Genomic DNA, 12,231 nt, shown 5'->3' on the forward strand with positions numbered 1-12,231 from the left:
CAGACAAGCAAAATTAAGAGAATTCAGCACTATCAAACCAGCTTTACAACAACTACTGAAGGAAGTTCTCTAGGCTGAAAATAAAAGGCCATAACTAGAAAGAAGAAAATTACAAATGAGAAAGCTCACTAGTAAAAGTAAAAGCAGAAAATTACCCATTGATAAATGTGATCTCAAAATAGCCACCATGAGGACAGGAGAGAGGAAATGCAGGCTATTGAAAATTGTTTTGAAATTAAGAGACCAGCAATCTAAAACAATTATGTACATATGTAGACTGCTAATATCAAAATCTAATATGACCCACACACCAAAAAACTGCAATAGAAATGCACATAAAAAAGAAAAAGCAAAGCAAACCAAATAAACAACAAAGATATACTTTGAATCACAAGAGAGGAGAACAAAAGAGAGAAAGGAAGAAAAAAAGACCTAAATTAATTCAAAACAAGAAAGTGGGCCATAAGTACATACATGTTACACTGAATATAAGTAAATTAATATTCTAATCAAAATACATAGACTGGCCAAATGCATACAAAAACAAGACCTGAATATATGCTGTCTACAAGAGACCCACTTCAGACCTAAGAACACATACAGACTGAGAGTGAGGCAATGGAAGAAGGTGTTGTACGCAAATGGAAATCAAAAGAAAGCTGGAGTAGCAATATTCATGCCAAAATAATAGTCTTAAATAATGGTTATAAGAGACAAATATCAACATTAGTGATCAAAGAATCAATTCAAAAAGAGGATATAACGATTGTAAATATGAATTGCACATGGAAGCACCATGGTGTATATGGGAACTGCTAACACCCATAAAAGGAGAAATTGGCAGCAACAGGATAATATTGCAGGATTTTAACATCACTTCCATTGGCTGATCATTCAGACAGAAAAGCAACAAGGAAACACAGGCCTTGAATGACATGCTAGGGCAGATAAACTTAATTTATAGTTATAGAAAATTCTATCCAAAAGTAGAAGAATATATATTATTCTCATGTGCACATGGGACATTCTCCAGATTAAGTGATATCCTGGGTCACAAATCAAGCTTTGGTAAATTTAAGAAAATTAAAATTATTTCAGGCATCTCATCAGACAATTATGCTTTGAAACTAGAAATCAACTACAAGATAAAAAGAGTTTACTACTAAACAACCAACTGATCACTGAAGAAATTAAAGAGGAAATAAAAAATAATACATAGAAACAAATAACAATGAAAATTCAATGATCCAAAATCTATATGACACAGCAAAAGCATTTCTGAGAGGGAAATTTATAGCAATACAGTCTTTTCTCTGGAAACAACAAAATTCTCAAATAAATACCCTAATTTTACACTTAAAGCAACTAGATTAAATAGAAGAAACAAAATCCAAAGTTAACACAAGGAAAGAAATGATAGATATTAGAGCAGAAATAAATGAAATAGAGACAAAGAAAATGATAGGGAAGATCAATGAAACCAAAAGTTGTTCTTTGAAAAGGTAGGTATAATTCATAAATCTTTAGCAAGACTCATCAAAAAAAAAAGGAGAGAGTTCAATTCAATAAAATTAGACATGAAAAAGAAGTTACAACTGACACTACAGAAATGCAAAGGATCATAAGCAACAAGTACAAGCAACTATATGCCATAAAATGCACAACCTAGAAGATATGAACAAATTCTTAAGTTACAATCTTCCAAGACTGAAACAGAAGAAATAGAAAATATGAATCAAAAATTTACAAGTACTGAAATTGAAATTGTGACTCAAAAACTTCCCTCAAAATAGAATAATTTGCCACAACTATAACTTAATAAAACAAATTAAAAATACTAAAAAATAAAAACCTCCAAAAAACAAAATTCTAGGAGCAGATGGCTTCATAGGCGAATTCTATCAGACATTCAGAGCATAGTTAAACTCTATTCTTCTGAAACTCTTCCAAAATTTTGCGGAGAAAGAAATACTCCCAAGTTCATTCTAGGAGGCTAGCAGCACCTTGACACAAAAACCACAAAAAAAAAAGGAAAAGAAAAGAAAATTATAGGCCAATATCACTGATGAACTTAGATGCAAAAATCCTAAACAAACTATTAATAAATTGAATCCCACAATATCAAGGGGCATTTATCCAATAATCAATCAGCATGATACACCACATCAACAAACTGAAGAATTAAACCCATATGTTCACCCTAGTAGATAAAGTTTCACAAAAATCAACATTTCATGATAAAAAAAAAACTTACAGAAAGTGGGCATAGATGGAAACTACCTCAACATATTAAAGTCCATATATGACAAGCCCACAGCTAACATCTTTTGGAATGTTGAAGATATGAAAGCGTTCCTGAGATAGAATTAATATATTTTGCATTTGTGAAAAATATAATTTGTGGGGCCAAGTGTGAAATTATTTCGGCTAAATCTTATGTTCCTCCAAAGTTCTTATTCTGAAGTCTTAAACTCTGATGTAACAGTATTTGGAGGTGGGGCCTTTGGGAGATAATTAAACTTAGATGAAATCACAAGGATAGGCCTCCATGATGGTATTAGTGACTTTATTATAAGTAAAGGAGATCAGTGCTCTCTTTTGTCTGCCATGTAAATATACAGAAAAAAGGTGGTTGTACATAAAACAAGACATGGTTTTTTACCAGATGCCAAATCTGGCAGCACTTTAAACTTGGACTTATAAGCTTCTTTTCTCTCTCCTTTTTCTTTTCTCTTTCTTTTTCCTTTTTCATACCCAACTTCATGGGCATTTTCTTGCATTTTGGGAAGTCAGAGGTTTTCTGCCATTGTTTAGTAGATATTCTTATTGAATCGTTCCACTCATAGATGTATTATTTAATGTTTTTGTAGGAGGACATAAGCTCCACTTCCTACTCCTCTGCCATCTTGACTCAGCTCCAATGCTGACACTTTTACATAAATGTTCAAAACAGCACTATGTACAAAAGTTAAAAACTGGAAAAAATGCAATACACCATCAACTGATGAATAAATAAAATGGCTTATATTCATATAATGGAATATCATTTAACCATAAAAACAAATAAAATACTAATATGTGCTAAATATGTATGCATATTGGACATATTATGCAAAGGAAAAGGAGTCAGTCAGAAACAATCAGATATTGTCTGATTCCTTTTATATGAAATATCCAGAACGGGTCAATCTGTAGAGACAGAAAGATTAGTAGTTGCCTAAGGCTAGGGGAAGAGTCTGGGTTGAAATGGCAAATGACCTCTAATGATTATGGAGTTTTCCTTTTGGGTGATAAAAGCTTTCTAACATCGATCATGGTGATGATTTTGTAACTCTGTAAATATGCCAAAATCTATTGAATTTATTTTAAATGTGTGAATAGTGTGCTATGTGTATTGTTTCTGAAAATTATGACTAACAAAGAATTTAATGCAGATTTTGGTATATGAAAATGGGATACTGCTGTACTAAACATGTAAAAAATGTAAAAATGTAAAAGTACATAGATAGTGGGAAGATCTTGGAGGAATTTGAAAGAGCCTGATAGAAGAAAATATAAATTGCCTTGAACAATCTGTTAATAGAAATATTAATATCAATGATTCTACTTGTGAGGGTTCAGGCAGAAAATGAAAGAAAAGGTATTTGTTTTATATAATTAGAGACAGCTTAGTGAAGTTGTGTCCTTTAACTTTAAGGGAAAAAATTTATATGATGAGTTTTCATATTAGCTGAGAAGGGCATTCATCTTTTTTCCATAAAATCCAATCTCAAATGCTAGCCAGAGTTATCCTTTTAAAGTGGGTCATATTGTCTGTTCTTAATTATTCTCCTCCAATATCTTACCATTTCACTCAAAGTAAAATATGAAGTTATAAAATGGCATGTTACACAGTCTGGCATAGATGCATTTCTGAACTTATCTCCCATACAGCTGTCCCCTTTACTTACTCTGCTATAGACAATTCTGGACTAAATCTCTTTGCTCTTTCTGCAATATGCTGAGTAGGGTTCTACCTCACAACCTTAATACTTGATGTTTTCTTTCCCTGGAACCCTCTTCTTCCAGAGAACTATAATCCTTACTCGCTCCTTTCTCTGAGCTCTCTACTCAACTCTGACCTTATCAGAGAAATCTTCCCTAATCACTGTGTCAATTATTATCATTTCAATATGCAATTAATGTAAATGGGTTACTAATTAACTGTTTTATATTAATTTTTGTATTGTATCTAAAAATCCAGTACATATTTTGCACGTATAATGCATCTCAATTCAAACATTAAATTTCCATGGGAAACATTTGCTTTGTATTTACACTTTATAGAATGTACTCAAAAAGTAAACTGTGACATTCCCACATTGTTTCAAACATACATAAAATATTTTTAATAAATTAAAAAAAGGTTGAAAGTGTGGCTTACTTTATTTTGTTCCTTATCACAAAATGTGGGAAGAGAGACATGTAGTGAATGAATAACTGTTAAATAAAAGGTAATTAATACTTGGAAAATCATCATTCTATTTTGACTGTAAATATTCGAAAATTAAGACATATAGTGCCAGGAAAGAGTGCCTTAGAGAAATAGCTGAGGGTGTGGTTCTACAACTTTGTGTTAATTTCTTAGAAAGAGAAAAATTCAGAATATTTAGTTAAAAAGTTTCTTTGAAGAGATCAAGGATGTGACTCAAATATTTCCCCCATCCCAGAAAGCTTGTCAAATGTTACAGTCATGTTCTCTCAGCCATCTCTGTAAATGTGTATGTGTTTGTGTGTGTGTGAAAGAGAGAACATGTGGACAAATGATGTGCTCTCTAGGAGTGTGAAAGTATGAGATTTATAAGTTTCATGAAAATGGCGTACCTTCAGAAATACTTCCAACTTAGAAGAGATAATGTGAAAAAGAAATAAAGGGTGTTGAACTCCAAAAATTCTATTGGAAAGAAAGAGGCTGATACAACTATTCTGTTTCAACATGTGGTATATTTAATAAACTAGGAAGTATGACTGAGAGGTTGGAACTACCAGCCTGGACAAGAGAGCTACAAGCCCAGAGAATGGAGTTATGGAACAGAAAGGATTTTTTCCATACATTGAAACCTAAAGGAATTTGCCTGGATGGATTTCAAAGCTGCTTTTCATGTGTGACTTATTTTTTCCTTTTTTCCCCTTTGGAACCAGTTTATAACTGTTATCTTATGTTGTCTCAGCATTGCATCTTGGGAGCAGATAATTTCTTTCCATAGTTTAGAAGTCCACAGATGGAAAGGGGATGTACTCCATGATGGATTATATACAGAATCTTTCCCATATCTAATTTATATAATTTAGATGCTTGGAACTTTTGAGATAATATTTGAATGATATTTTGAATGTTGAGTTGATGCTATAAAGGGATGAAACTCTTGCAAGCATCAAAATGTGGTGAATATATTTTGTAAGTGTGAATGCATGTAGATGGCAAAGAATGGACTATGGTACATAGAAAAATGACCACCAAGGTAGTCACTTCCTATCCCTACAATCTCTGAATTTCTTTATAATTAGCAAAAATACTTTTTACGCTATGATCAAAATTAAGGTCTTTGAGATGAAATAATTATCTTGAATTATTTGGGTGGTCCTAATTTATTCACATGAATTTGTGAAAGTGGAGATGATATGCCATTGTTCAATTTTATAAGATTTTAGATTGAAGAAAATATTACATACAATTAAATGCATATATTATAACTACAATTTCATGAGCTGTTTCTGAGATATAATTTAAAAATAACATTGTGTAAATTTAAGGTGAACATTTACACACATTTATAATAATATGACTACCACTTTACCAACTTAGCACTAGTTAACACGTCTATCACATAACAAATTTGTCATTTATTTATGGTGCGAAAAATTAGCTACATGTCTCTTAGGAACTTTTACGGTTATAATACAGCATTGTTGACTACAGTTACTATAACACATGTTGGATCTCCAGAACTTATTTATCTTTTAGTTCCAAGTTGTATCCTTAAACATCTTCCCAGTTCCTGCACCCAGCTCTCCCCAATCCCAGGATCTGCTAAAAACCATTCTACTCTCAGGTTTTATAAATTTGGATTTTTTTGGACTCCACAAATGAGTGACATTGCAAAATATCTGACATCTCAATTAGCTTAATGCTCTTAAGATCCACTGATGTTGTTGCAAATGGCAGGATTTTGTTCTTTATTATGGATAAATAAAATCCATTTGTGTATACATGACAAACCTGGTTTATTTATTCATTTACTGAAGGATACATATGTTGTTCCCATACCTTGTCTATTGTGAATAACGGTGCAATAAACATAAGAATTCAGGAATATATAGTCAAAATTCTGTTTGTTTCCTTTTATCCAAGAGTGGGATTGTTGATGACTCATATGGTAGTTTCTTTTCTTTCTTCCTTTCTTCCTTTCATTCGTTCTTTCTTTCTTTTTCCTTCCTTCCTTCCTTCCTTCCTTCCTTCCTTCCTTCCTTCTTTCCTTCTTTATTTCTTAACTCATTCATTCCTTTACTTTTTTTCTTTCCTTCTTTCTTTCTTTTCAGGAAGTGCTATAGTTTTCAATAGTGGAAAAACCAATTTACTTTTTGCAAGTGTTTACTTTTACCCACATCCTCATCAACACTTTTTGTATTGTCATTCTGATAATACCATTCTAGTAGGTTTGAAGAAATATCACATCATTTTTTAATTCATGTATAGTTGACTTAAAATATATTAATTTCAAATGTAAAATATTTGACATTTTTATAGATTATATGCTGTATAAAGTTGTTATAAAATTTTCTATAGTCCCTGTACTGTATCTTATTTACTGTATACCTAGTATTTTGTACATATTAATTCCATTCACCTACATTTTCTTCTTGCCTGACAATGTTTCTCTCAGTTAACCAGTAGTTTGTTCTCTGTATCTGTTAGTCTGTGTCTTTTTTGTCATATTTATTAGTTTGAATTATTTTGTTTTGGATTTGCATTTCCATGGTGAATAGTGACATTGAGCATTTTCTCTTTTAGGTGTTGGTCATCTAGATATCTTCTTTGGAAAAATGCTTCTCTATTTTCTATTTTTAATTATTTTTGTATTATTAAATTTTATGTGTTTTTTAATATTTTTATATTAACCCATTATCTGAAATAAGATTTGCAAATACTTTCTCCCATTCTATAGATTGTCTTTTCATTTTGTTGTTTCTTTTGGAGTGCAGGCACTTATGGATGAAGCAATTGTATACAGTCCCACTTGATATTTGCTATTAGTGCTTGTACTTTTGGTGTCATATCTAGAAAGTCATTGCCATGATGAGTATCAGTGATCTTATTTCCTATCTTTATTTCAAGGAGATTTATTTTTTATTTTTATTTTTGTCTTTTGTCTTTATAGGGCCACACCCATGGCATATGGAAGTTCCCAGGATAGGGGTCGATTCAGAGCTGTAACTGCTGGGATACACCACAGCAATGCCAGATATGAGCCATGTCTGCAACCTACATCAGAGCTCACTGTAACACCAGATCCTTAACTCACTAAGTGAGGCCAGGGATCGAACCTGCAACCTCATAGTTCCTAGTGGGATTTGTTTCTGCTGTGCCATGATAGGAACTCCCTGTTTCAAGGAGTTTTATACTGCAGGTCTTATGATTAAATCTTTAATACATTTGAAGTTATTTCTAAATTTCAAAAATAATTTTATTGGAATTCTATTAATTTTTTCTTCCAGTTTTATTGAGATATAATTGACATAAATACCATAGAGTGATTTAACTTACATACATCATGATATGATTAGCACAATAAATTTAGTGAACATTCAACATTTTGAATGGGTAAAACATGAATGTAATGGGAAAAACAATTCCCTGTGATGAAAGTAAAGTCTTAATATGCTCTATTAAACATTTTCATACATAATGTATAGCTGTATTAATTATTTTTACCATGTTATATACTACATATCTTCTATTTATTTATCTTACAACTGGAAGCTTGTATTTTTTGACTACCCTACTTTCATCCAATTTCCCCTCCACTCATTCCCCTCTTTGGGTAACCACAAATTTGATCTCATTTTCTATGAGTTTGTTAGTTGTTTGGTTTGTTTTCAAAGCATAATGGACCTACAACACTATTCTCATTCCAACATAATGATTGGATATTTCTATACATTTCAGAATGATTACCATAAATCTAGTTATCATCTGTCACATACAAGGATAATATGTAATTATTGATTATATTCCTCACAATTTACCTGTGACTGATTTATTTTGTAACTGCAAGTTTGTACCTCTTCAACTTCTTCACATATTTATTTCTGCTCCCAATCCCCAACAATATGACAACTTGCTTATTATCTTTATCTATGACTCTATTTTTTAATGGTTTACTCACTTATTTTTTTATAGATTCCATATATCCAGGAAATCATACAGTATTCATCATTCTCTTCCTTACCTCACTTAGCTTAGTACCCTCTAGTATCCCTTATGTCCATCAACGTTGTTGCAAAGGGGAAGATTAGGTTTTTTTTTTTTTTTTTTTGGCTTCAACTTCCAGCTTTATTTTTTATTTTATTTTATTTTTAAATGATTTTTATTTTTCCATTATAGCTGGTTTACAGTGCTCTGTAAATTGTTTACTGTACAGCAAAGTGACCAGTCACACGTACATATATACATTATTTTTCTCACATTATCATGATCCATCATATGTGACTAGATATAGTTCCCAGTACTAAACAGCAGGATATCATTGCTTATCCACTCCAAATGCAATAGTTTGCATCTATTAACCCCAAATTCCCAGTCCATCCCACTCCCTCCCCTTGGCAACCACAAGTCCATTCTCCAAGTCCATGATTTTCTTTTCTGTGGAAAGGATCGTTTTTGCTGTGTGTTAGTTTCCAGATATAAGTGATATCATATGTTTTGTCTTTTTCTGACTTACGTCACTTAGTATGAGAGTCTCTAGTTGCATCCATGTTTCTGCAAGTGGAAATATTTTGGTCTTTTTTATGGCTGAAAAGTATTTCATTATGTACGTATACCACATCTTCTTAGTCCATTCATCTGTAAATGGATGTTTAGGTTGTTTCCATGTCTTGGCTATTGTAAATAGTGCTGCAATGAACATATGGATGCATATGTCTATTGCAATGAAAGTTTTGGGAAGATTTTATTCTTAATTAAAACTGAATAATATTGCATAGTGCATATATATATATATATATATATATATATATAAAATCTTTAATCATTCATCTATTAATGGTGACTTAGGTAGCTTCCATATATTGACTATTTTGAATAATACAGTGAACATAGGGATATACATATCATTTTAAATTAGTACTTTTTTCTTATAAAAAATACCCAGAAGTGGAATTTCTGGATTCTATGGTAGTTCTAACTGTAATTTTAAGGAACCTGTTTTCCATAGTGGCTGTACCAAATTATATTCCCATCAATAGTGCACAAGGCCTTTTATCCGCATCATTGCCAACACTTGCTATTTGTTTTTTGTTTTTTTTTTTTGATAATAGCCATTCTGCCAGGTGTGAGGGTATATCTCATTGTGGTTTTGATGTCCATTTCCATGATAATCATTATGCTGAGCATCTTTTAATGTGTTTCTTGGCCAACTGTATGTTTACTTTGGAAAAGCAAAAGTTACCATTCCATGGTAACAGTTTATCTTTCCATCTTAGTGTCCTCTTCAATTTATTTCATCAGATTCTTATAGTTTTCTGAATACACGTCTTTTACCTCCTTTTTTTATTATTTTGTTGTGATTGTAAATGAGAATGTTTCCTTAATTTCTCTTTCTTTGCTGTATTTTTTTTTTTGCTGACCCTATGACATTTGGAGGTGCCAGGGCCAGGTATTAAACCAGTGCCACAGCAGGAACCTGGGCCACAGCAATGACAATGCCAGATTCTTAACATTCTGAGCCACCAGAGAACTCCTAATTTCTCTCTGATAGATAGTTGTCAGTATTTAGAAATTCAAGTAATTTTGGCATATTAATTTTGATATGATTTCTAGTATATTGAATTAGTGGTGAGGATGGGCATCCTGAACTAAAAGTTTTCCATTTTTCAACATTGACTGTAATGCAAGCTGTGTGTTTTGTTGTATATGGCCTTTATGTGTTGGGGTATGTTCCTTCTATATACAATTTATTGAGATTTTTTATCATGAATGAATGTTGTTTTTTCAAATGCTTTTTCTGAACCTATTGAGATTATAATATATATATCCTTCACTCTATTAATGTAGGATATCGCATTTATTGATTGGCATATATTTGAACTGTCTTCCATTGAAGGACATTAATCCAGATTGATCATGGTTTATGGTGCTTTTACTATATTCTTGATTAAGGTAGCTAATATTTTGTGGAGAATTTTTACGTCTAAACCTATCAGAGACATTGCTCTATGGTTTCTTGTAGAGTCAAATTCTTTCTTTGGTAACAGGGTGATACCAGCCCTGTAAAATGAGTATAGAAATGTTTTGTTCCTCTTTATATTTTTAGAAGAAATTGAGTGATATCAGTGTTAGATCTTTTTTAAATGTCGGGTAGAATTTTTGGGTGAAACCATCCGTTCCTGGGGTTTTCTGTGTTGGGATTTTTTTGGATACTGATTCAGTCTCCTTACTCATTATTAGACTGTTCCGATTTTTCTATTTCTCTGTAACTCAGTCTTGGTAATTTTAAGGTTCCTAGGTATTTATGCATTTTTTTTCTAGATTATCGAATTTGTTGCCATGAAACTGCTAATTGTAGTCTCTTATGATTCCTTGTATTTTTGTGATATCTGTTGCAATGTCTCCTATTATATTTCTGATTTTATTTGTCTTATCCCTTTTATTAGATCATCTAGCTAAATGTAAATTGTTTATCTTTTAAAACAATGAGCTATTAGTTTTATTATTTTTAATTGTTTTCCTTTTTTTTTAGCTGCACCCCAGGCATGTGCAAGTTCCTGCACTAGGAATCAAACATGTGCCACAGCAGCAGCCAAGCCACTGCAATGACAACACCAGATGATCAACCCACTGAACCACATGAGAACTTCTCTTGTCTTTCTTTTATTTCTGCTATGATTTTTCTTATTTTCCTGCTTTTGTTAACTTTGGGTTTATTGTGCTCTCTACTTGTTTCTTCAAGTGTAAAATTAGGCTTTTTTAAGGTATTTCTATTGCTGAAAGTGGGTATTTAAAGTCCTTACTATATTTGTATTGTTGTCTATTTCTCCCCTAATGTATGTCAAAAATTGTTTTATATATGGCATATATATGGCATGTATGTGGCACTGATGTATAACTAAATATTTATGATTTTTATAGCTTCTTGATGAATTGACTTGACCAAATTATCACTCTATAATGATCTTCTTTGTCTCTGTTTACAACTTTAAGTCTACTTTTTTTTTTTATGATTCAAATAGAGTTACCGCCATTTTCTTTTGGTTTCAATATTCATGGAATATCTTTTTCCAGCCCTTAACTTTGAACTTATGTGTGTACTTATATCTACATTCGATCTTTTTTAGATATAATAGGATTGGGTCTTTTAAAATGTATATATAGAAACTCTGAATTTTGATTGATGAATTCAGTCCACACACATATAGAAAAACTGATGATACATAAGAACCTACTAATGCTATCTTATTTACAGAAATCTTTACAAATTGAAGGTTTGTGTCAACCATACATGGAACACATTTATTGGTGCCATTTTTCAACATAATTTGTTCATTTCATGTCCCTGTCTCTTATTTTGTATTTTGCACAATATACCAAAATTTTATTTTTATTATTTTTATTATTGTACTCATTTTGTTGTGGTGGTTGGTGTTTTGCATGTTTAAAATAAATTTTGTACTTTTTTTTGGACATAATGTTATTACAATCAGTAGACTATAGTTTAGTGTAAATATAACTTTATATACCTGAGAAACCAAAATAATTCATGTAATTTGCTTTATTATAATACTTTACTTTCATGGTCTGCAGTTGAATACATAGTATCTCTAAGTTATGCCTAAAATAGCTTTATTTTTGTGTTCTAATTCCATTTTTCCCACTGTTTCTGCATAAATTTGGAAATTCATGATTTTCTACAGTAGTATGCTCTGTTTTCACTCTTTAATCTTGTTAAATCTACTCTGATGTTTTGCTTTGTGTTA

The sequence above is a fragment of the Sus scrofa genome, chromosome X, assembly GCF_054392235.1.
Source record: "Sus scrofa isolate SSC_HxYL_T2T_F1_AM1 chromosome X, Sscrofa_HxYL_maternal_Yorkshire_Landrace_v2.0, whole genome shotgun sequence".
In the NCBI taxonomy this organism is placed as follows: Eukaryota; Metazoa; Chordata; class Mammalia; order Artiodactyla; family Suidae; genus Sus; species Sus scrofa.